The sequence below is a fragment of the Choloepus didactylus genome, chromosome 12, assembly GCF_015220235.1.
Source record: "Choloepus didactylus isolate mChoDid1 chromosome 12, mChoDid1.pri, whole genome shotgun sequence".
Lineage (NCBI taxonomy): Eukaryota > Metazoa > Chordata > Mammalia > Pilosa > Megalonychidae > Choloepus > Choloepus didactylus.
This window is the reverse complement of record NC_051318.1, coordinates 71,481,461-71,491,407: the sequence shown is the minus strand read 5'-3', so window position 1 is coordinate 71,491,407 and position 9,947 is coordinate 71,481,461. Positions and strand designations below refer to the sequence as shown.

Below are 9,947 nucleotides of genomic sequence, written 5' to 3'. Positions count from 1 at the left end.
CAAGAGGCTCTTGAAACATAATGCTAACACATTCTGAATAACTTGTTTGACAAAAAGAACAAACCACAAAATTCATTACTTATGTAGTACAAATCTGATAAATAATATAACTGTATTAAGAGGATGTTTAACCCAAGGAAAATAGGACATACCTTTAGATCAAGCTTAAAATTTCCATTCTGGATAACTTTAAAAATATTCTTATTTCAATGTATTTCATGCAGCACTTTGGTGGATGAGTTAATTTTGAAAAATCCTCATACTAGTGCAGGATACGGGAAGTTGAAATAGCAGAAATCTTAGGTATAATTTAAGAGAAGGAATTAAAAATCTTTGGGAGGCAGAAATGCTAGGCTGGGTCTGTCATGAGACAGTATAACATTGCTCTAAAAACAGAGCCTGAGTTAGAATGCTTTAGTTGAGTTTCTTTTCAGCTCCGTCACATACAGCATGTAATATACTTAGTTCTGATTTGAAATGACACTAAAACCATTTGAAACAGTGTTTCTCAAATTCAATCTGATTAAAAATATCCTAGATGAAATTGTTAAATGTGCTTATCATTGTTCTCTGCCATCAAATTTTGTATTCAGTAGATTAAGGTGATTCTGGCACAGTTGGGAACCATATCAAAATGTAGAGAGTATCCATTTAAAATGCTGTATTTCTGTTCTCTTTTTAGAAAAACAGATTCATTTTTATTTAATTAAAAGGCTTCTTAACTATATGCTGAAGGAATTACTCCTGGGAATGGTACATTTCTATAAAAGCTTTTGAATTACTAAAATAATAGATGCATAACAAATATTCTCTTGGATATTATGTATTGTATGAGCTCTGTATGAGAATTACTAAAAATCTATGGTTTGAGAAATTCCTTAGCAATTTATTTGATTAATTTATTCCTAATTAATCAAATAGGAGCTACTAATTAGAATGTACACTATAAGATGAAATAGGGAATAATATTTTTTAAATGAGGCAAACTCACTATTCTTAAGGATTGTTGTCTACAATGTTGTTTGTCACTTATAAAAACTCTCATATCCACACATTTTTAAAAAGTGAAAAAACAGGAATTTTCTAATCTATTAAAAAGTTTTTCAAAAAAATGGGTAAGGTAAATTATTTAAAAAGCCCAATCTTACCATTAGTTTGTAAGAAAAATCAAACGGCATTAAAATGAAAATTTACAAGCCACATTTTAACACAAATGTTCATATAATGGGTGGGTTGATTGGGAAATTGATCATCATGACTTGGAAGCCCAGCTAATAATGTACTTCTTTCATTTGGGGCTAGTTTTCTTTAAAAGTTCTATTTTTCAGGTATGGTAGCCATTAAATTTATGATCAAAATAAACCCTTACATTTGGAGCCAAAACCTTAAAAATTAATGAAGCATACTGAATCATGCTGCTGCTATTTAATAACAAAATCATATGGTTAGTTAAGGAAATGGGAAATACATGCAGGTGCAATATAATCTTTTGTTAAACCAAAGCTTTAAATTCAACATTTTTATAAAAGCAAAACAAATTTCTTGTAGATTTATAGTAGAAAAAATTTTTAAGTAAATTATTTGTTATCTTTATCTCATCCATTTAACGTCTATATTTTTTAATGTAAAAATATTTTAGTAGAGTATTCCTATTATAGAATAATAACAATAAGAACATATCTTAAAATATTTTTGAGATGGTTCTTTAAGAAACTTTACTGACTAGATTATAGATTCAGAAAGTTTGAAGGCTTTTACTTTTTTTATAAATTTTTGTAGTTTATAATGATTAAATGATCAAAAATCATTTCTCTAAATTTCATACTAAAAGATATAGCCATGTAACTAGACACCAATTATCAGGGCAAAGAATTTAGTTTACTTTTATGATCATAAACCCACAAGGTGCACAGTGTGTAAAATAAATGGAAATACATAAGTATCATTCTGAACTAAATTACATGCCTAGGAACAAACATTAAGATGACTGAGAAAACCATTTATATACATTGTTAGCTATTTAGAATATTAGTAGACAATGATTAAAAAACACTGCAGCATAAAGTATGAAATATAACTTGTAAAACAAAGTAACTTTTATTCTTGGTTATTTCCTACAGACAAATTGCAACACAGAAAATCTGGCTAAACTACTTTATATTAATGCCATCATAAACTCATTAACACCAATGCAAATAGACACAGCTACGTACAGAATGTCTGCGAATGTATAATTTGTGTTTTATATATAAGATATTCTAATAGACATGTTGCTATGAGAACCTGAAACGCAAAATACAGACGATGTGCCTGCAAATTCTAACATGATGAATTTAAGAAACTACCATCAGGCATCAGCTATCCATAAACAAATAATATGTCAGAAATCACTGTTGACTACATAGTTCATTACTTACTTACTAAATACCCTTCTATGAACGAAAGCATAAACATGAAGTCTTTTAATGGCATCTATATATTTAAAAATATGCATAAAAGAACATATATTTATAATGTATCATATACTTCAATGTAGAATAGTATTATATGTTATATGCAATACAAAAATAATAAGTGAACAAAGTGGAGTCATGAAATGCAGTGGCTAGAAATTCAAATGTCTATATTTGAATGCACATTAATTGCATGGGAGATTTGTTATTTCTAGAAAGAAATAAGTCTGCCCTAATACTTCATGGAAAACAACCCTGAGGTATATTGCTTGTTTTCAAACTGTTGTTGGTTCAGTGGGGCACAACATATGGCTGCATCAAATTTTTCCCTTACTACTGTACAAACACCAGTAAAAGAGGTAAGAAAAATGGCAAACACCCAAAGAGGTGATGACTGCTGTGAACAGCATAGCATTTGTCCAGTACTTGTGACCACTCATATATGCCCTTTATCTTGTTGAGGAAGTTCCCATCAATTACTATTTTTCTGAGCATCTTTATCATGAAAGTTTGTGAATTTTGTCAAATACCTTCTCTGCATCAAACAAGATGATCACTTGGTTTTCCCCTTCATTTTGTTAGTGTGGTATATTACATTAATTTATTGTCTTGTGTTGAACCCCCTTGCATACCTGGTGTATAATTCTTTTGAGTTCTGTTGCATTCTATTTTGAAATATTTTGTTGAGGAATTTTTCTTCTCTATTCCTAGGAGAAACTTGTCTGTAACCTTCTTTTCTTGTAGTATCCTCAACTGAATTTGGTATTAGGGGGTGATGGCCTCATATAATGAGTTAGGTAGTGTTCCTTCCTCTTCAATTTTTTTGGCAAGAGTTTGAGCATAAATGGTATTAATTCTTCTTGGAATGATTGGTAGAATTCACCTGTGAAGCAATATGGGTTTTTCTTTTTTGGGAAGTTTTTGACAATTTATTTAATCTCTTTAATTGTAATCTGTCCGTTGAGGCCCTCTATTTCTTTTAGTCAGTGTAGCCTGTTCCTGTGTTTCTAGGAATTTATCCATTTCATCTATGTTGTCTAAATTGTTGGCATACAGTTGTTCACAGTATCCTTTTATGAACCTTTTTATTTCTGTATGGTCAGTAGTAATGTCCCTCCTCTTATCTCTAATTTTATTTATTTGCATTTTCTCTCTTTTTTTCTTTGTCAGTCTAGCTAAGTGCTTTACAATTTTATTGATCTTCTCATAGAACCAACTTTTGGTTTTGGTTTTGTTAATTCTCTCTCTCTCTCTCTTTTTTTTTCAATCCATTCTGCTAATCCATATCTTTTCATTGGGAAGTTTAATCCATTAACATTTAATGTTATTATTGCAAAGGTAGTACTTATTTCACCCATTTTATCCTTTGTTGTTTTGATTGTTTGTTTGTTTGTTTTGTCTCTCTCTTTTCCTTTTAGTTACCTTTACTGATAATCTTCATTTCTTTATACTACTCCCAGTTACACTCTTGTTCATATCCTTTCAGTCTGCAGAAATCCCTTTAGTATTTCTTGTAGGGAAGGTCTCTTCTTGATATACTCTCTCAGTTTCCAGTTGCCTGTGACTATTTAAAACCCTGCCTCATTTTTTAAAATTTAATTTTATTGAGATTGTTCACATACCATACAATTATCCAGAGATCCAAAGTGCACAATCAGTTGCCCACAGTACCATCGTATAGCTGTGCATCCATCACAATTTTTTTTCAATTTTTAGAACATTTTCTTACTCCAGAAATGAAATAAAGAAAAAAGAAAAGAAAAGAAAACTCAAGTCCTCCCATACCCTGACCACCCCCCTCCATTATTGACTCATAGTGCTGGTATACTACCTTAGTTACCATTGATGAAAGAATGTTAAAATACTTCTAACTGTAGTACATAGTTTGGAATAAATATATTTCTTCCTGATACACTCCTCTATGATTAACTTAGTTATAGTGTCATACAATTTGTTCTAGTTCATGAAAGAGATTTCTAATATTTGTAAAGTTAATCACAGACATTGTCAATCATAAGATTCACTGTTTTATACATTCCCATATTTTAACCTCCACTTTTCCTTCTGGTGACTTACATGACTCCAAGCTTCCCCCTTCCACCACATTCACACACCGTTCAGCACTGTTAGTTATTCTCACAATAACGCTGCTACCATCACCTCTATTCATTTCCAAACACTTAAGTTCAACCTAGTTAAACATTCTGTTCATAATAAGCAACTGCTCACCATTCTTTAACCTTGTTCTATATCCTGGTAACTTATATTTCATGTCTATGAATTTACATATAATAATTAGCTCAATCAGTGAGATCATGCAATATTTATCCTTGTGTCTGACTTACTTCACGCAATATAGTGCCTTCAAGGTTTCTTCAACAACCGGTTTTTTTTTTAAGACAGCTTTGTTCACCCACCACACTTTCTATCCTAAATAAACAATCGATAGTTTCCTGTATAGTCACATATGTATGTATTCCCCACCATCACACTATCTATATAAGGACCTCTCCAATTCTTCCACCAAAAGGAGGAAGACTCAAAGAAGGTAGAGAAACAAAGGAAAAGAAAAATTAAAAAAAAGAGAGCTAAAAAGTAACAAAAGGAAAGATAGAATTAAACTAAAGTAGAGTAAAAAAGTCAGACAACATTACTAATGCCAAAAGTCCCATACCTTTCCCTTATTTCCCCCTCCTATAGGCATTTGGCTTTGGTATATTGCCTTTGTTGCATTAAAGGAAGCATAATACAATGTTTATGTTAGCTATAGTCTCTAGTTTGCATTGATTGTGTTTTCCCCCAAATACCACCCTATATTCAACACCTTGTAAGGGTGACATTCATTTGTTCTCCCTCATGTAAAAACATTCTTGTACATTTTATCACAATTGTTGAGCACTCTAGGTTTCACTGAGTTATACAGTCTCAGTCTTTATCTTTCCTCTTCCTTTCTGGTGTCCTACATGCTCACCTTGCTCTTTCAACCATACTCACAGTCTTCTTTGTTCAATGTACTTATATTGCTATGCTACCATCACCCAAAATTGTGTTCCAAACCTCTCACTCCTGTCTTTTCCTATCCGTCTGTAGTGTTCCCTTTAGTATTTCCTGTAGAGCAGGTATCGTGTTCACGAACTCTCTCATTGTTTGTCAGAGAATGTTTTGAACTCTCCCTTGTATTTGAAGGGTGGTTTTGCCAGATATAGGATTCTTAGTTGGCATTTTTTTTCTTTCAGTTTCTTAAATATATCAAACCACTTCCTTCTTGCTTCCATGTTTTCTACTGAGAAATCCGCACATAGTCTTATCAAGCTTCCTTTGTATGTGGTGGATCACTTTTCTCTTGCTACTTTCAAAATTCTTTGTCTTTGGCATTTAATAATCTGTTTATTAAGTGTCTTGGTGTAGGTCTATTCAGATCTATTCTGTTTGGGGTACACTGCACTTCTTGGATCTGCAATTTTATGTCTTTCATAAGAGATGGGAAATTTTCATTGATTATTTCCTCTATTATTGCTTCTGCCCCTTTCCCCTTCTCTTCTTCTTCTGGGACATCTATGACATGTACATTCATGCACTTCATGTTGCCATTCAATTCCTTGAGATGTTCATATTTTTCTATTATTTTCCCTATATGTTCTTTTGTGTGTAGGATTTCGGGTGTCTTGTTATCCAGTTTTTGAGTGTTTTCTTCTGCCTCCCAAGATCTGCTGTTGTATGTCTCAAATGTGTTTTTCATCTCTTGTGTTGTGCTTTTCATTTCCATAGATTCTGCCAGTTGTTTTTTCAAACTTTTGATATCTAACTTATGTTCACCCAGTGTTTTCTTTATAGCCTTCATCTCTTTTGCCATATCTTCCCTGAACTCATTGAATTCATTTTTTATTTGATTTAGAATATTTCTTTGAAAATCTTTAATAGATTGTTTCATTAAAGTGCAGGAATATCTCAACTGTGTCTTGATTGAGGTGTAAGTTTGTTCCTTTGACTGGGCCATATCTTCATTTTTCCTAGTGTAGACTGTAGTTTTCTCTTGTCTAAGCATCTGGTTTCCTTGGTTACCCCAATCAGGTTTTCTCAGACCAGAGTGGGTTCAGATCTCAGAATGGGGTTATATTCAATTTCAAGTCTCCCTCTTGGTGTGTCTTAGAGATTGACAGTCTTTCCTATGAGGTTTCTAGCCACTGTGCTTTTCCTAACCTGCCCAGAAGGTGACACCTGTCAGCATATCTCTCCTGACTGCTAAGGAAGTGTGGCCCCTTTTATTTCTGTTTGGCTGTTGCCCCCCAGGCTCTGGGGTCTGGTTCTGAAGGGAAGACCCATAGTAGAGCTGGGCCCCACCTCCTTCCTCTTAGGGAAGATATACCACCTAGGGAGTTATCTGCATTTGAATAGCTTCCTTGTCTCTCTGGCTCTGTTAACTCCATCCCTGTCTTGGTCAGAGTGCTGCAAACTGAAAATGGCTGAGGCTGTCTCCACTGAGCCCATCAGGTTGAGAGAGAGAAAAAAAGACAGAAATCCCCCTTTTAGAGCCAATCTATGGCTCCCCAGTTTCACTTATCAGCCAGAGGTAACACCTGGGCTTCTGTGCTCCCCCTTCTGGGACAGCAGAGTCTTCTGGTTTCTTAAGGTCAGTCATCATTAAAAAGCCTCTGTCTGCTTGTTAGAGGTTTGTAGCTTGTATTTGGCAGTCACATTTGTTAATTAAATCCCCATTTGGAGTTGGGCTGAGTTATATTTGATTTCTCAGAGTCTTCTGCTTTCTACCCCAGCGAGGTTTTGCAGCTCAGCCTGCCTTGGTGGGGGAGGGGGTCCCTGGCAAGTTCCTGCAGTTTTTACTTATAGATTTTACGCTGCAATCTCACACATTCCTCCCAATCCAGGTTGGTGTACAATGTGTGGACAGTCATGGTTGTCTCCCAGCAGTTATTCCAAATTATATACTAGTTGTTCCTGGTTGTTTGTTAGTTGCTCCAGAGGACTTACTAAATTCCACTCCTCTGTATGCCACCATCTTAGCTCCTCCTCTCCCTCATTTTTGAAGGACAGTTTTGCCAGATATTCTAGTTTGTTAATGCTGCAGTTAAGCAAATTACCAGAAATGGATTGGCTTTTATCAAAGGTGTTTATTTGCTTACACAGTTAAGCAAAATACCAGAAATGGATTGGCTTTTATCAAGGGTGTTTATTTGGTTACACAGTTACCATTTTAAGGCCATAAAGTGTCCAAGGTAAGGCATCAATAGAGTGCCTTCACTAAAGGTGGCCATTGGCATCCAGAAAACCTCTTAGCTCAGAATGCACATGGGTGGCGTCTGTTTGCTCCCAGGTTGTGTTTCAAAATGGCATTCTCCAAAATGTTGCTCTTGGGGCATTTTGTCCTCTCTTAGCTGCAGCTCCTCTTCAAAACATGTCTCTCAGTTACTCTCCAAAATGTCACTCTTAGCTGCTCTGAGGTCCTTGTCTGTGAACTCCTTTATATGACTCCAGTGATCCAATTAACACTTACCCTGAGTGGGCGGGATAACACCTCCATGGAAATTATCAAATCAAACATTTCACTCACTGTTGATTGAGTCACATCTCCATAGAAACACTCAAAGAATTCCAATCTAATCAACACTAATATGTCTGCCCACACAAGATTGCATCAAAGAACATGGAGTTTTGGGGACGTAATACGTCCAAACTGCCACACCAGTTAAAGAATTTTTGGCTACCAGTTTTTCTCTTCCTGTACCTTAGATATATCATACTATTGCCTTCATGCCTCCATAGTTTCTGATAAGAAATTGGAATTCAGTCTTATTACAGAGCCCTTGTATGTGATGAATCACTTCTCTTGCTGCTTTCAGGATTTTCCCTTTATCTTTGGCATTTAACATTCTAAATGGTATGTTTCTCAGGGTAGGTCTATTAGGATTTATTTATTTGGAGTATGTTGTGCTTCTTGGACATGTATATGTATGTCTTTCATAAGAGCTGGGAAATTTGGGGCCATTATTTCCTTCTCTTCTCCTTTTGGGATACCAATGACACATGTTTCTGTGCTTCATGCTGTCACTTAAATCCCTGAGACCCTGCTCAATTTTTTCCATTCTTTTCTCTATGTGTTCTTCTGTTTGTAACATTTTGATTGTCCTGTCTTCTAGCTCACTGATTGTTTCTTCTGCCTGTTCAAATCTGCTGCTGTGTGCCTGTAGTGTATTTGTAATCTCCTATATTGTGCCTTTCATCCTCATAATTTCTGTTATGTTTGTGTTTATACTTTCAACATGTTCTTTATGCTCACAGATTTCTTTTTTCTTATTTTTCTTTTCTTCTTTTTTTTTTTTTATTTTTCCCCGCCATGGATGCCGGGACCAATGATCACCAGCTGCCCTGGTAACAAAAATTATGCTTCTGAAATCTCTTAATGTTGATTCCACATGAAGAGCAACCAAGGCACCCCACATGTGCCACTCATGACAGAAGCCCTTTTTTACAGATTTCTTTTTAATATCCTTTATTTCTTTAGTCATGTTTTCCTTCCTCTTCTTGAATTGATTTAAGAGATTCGTTTGAACATCTTTGATTAGTTGTTCCAAATTCTGTGTTTCCTCTAAAGTTTTAATTTCTCCCTTGACTGGGTCATTTCTTCCTGCTTCTTAGTATGGCTTGTACTTTTTTGCTGATGTCTAGACATCTCATTATCTTGATGAGTTTACTCTGAAGGTTAGTTTCTCTGTCTTGACTAGAGATTTATTGTTGACTGACTTTTTGTTCAGGCTCTTCTGGTTTAACTTATTCTAGACCTTTAGAATAGCCTATCTTTAATGGATCAGATTTTTTCAGGCTTCTTTTTCTGCTTCTTATCCTGGATATGTGGTACAATTTTTAAGATTGCACTTTTTGTGCAATTGTTTCACCTCTGTGAGAAAGCTTCCTTTCTTCTGTTCCTTCTTCAGGAATGTTGATCTCTTCTGTTTGTTTTTTGGTTTGCTTCTATATAGTTTTATACACTCCTTTCATTGTCTCTAGCTGCTTTTCTCTGGAGGGCAAGTTCTGGAAGGAGGGTCATCCCAGAGAGGACTTTACCAGGTCAATATTTCCCAGGCAAACAGGGCCAGGGACCCATGGAAGTGCAAACCAGCTCTAAAGTGCCCTGCGGAAGGGATCAGGAAGATGCCAAAAGCCTTTTTGCTGGCTTCTCTAAGCTGTGTTTTCCGTGCCTTCCCAGTAAATGCAACCCTTCAGATTACTGTTCACCACAGGCCTGAGGGAAGCACAGCATCTTTAAATCTCCACCACCTCCACCCCTTTTGGGGTGAGGCTAAAACAATGGCTGCCACCAACTTAGTCTGGGGAAGGTTGAAAAATAGCTCAGAACCAGGACCCAGCAATCCATCTTCACTGATCAAAAGCTTTGATCATTGATTGGCCATGCCCACCCCTGTTGCTGGGGAAGAGGCTTTTTATATCCCTTTCTTTCTCTAGTGAATTAGTCTGGGACTG

At 35.4% G+C, this 9,947-nt stretch overlaps 1 non-coding gene across 1 annotated transcript; it reads right to left on the bottom strand.

Annotated features, from left to right (window-relative positions):
* Positions 1–8,802: 8,802 nt before the first annotated feature.
* On the bottom strand, positions 8,803–8,935 carry LOC119507495. Its single transcript, XR_005211254.1, has one exon. It is a non-coding gene; the product is annotated as a U11 spliceosomal RNA (small nuclear RNA).
* Between the last annotated feature and the right edge of the window lie 1,012 nt (positions 8,936–9,947).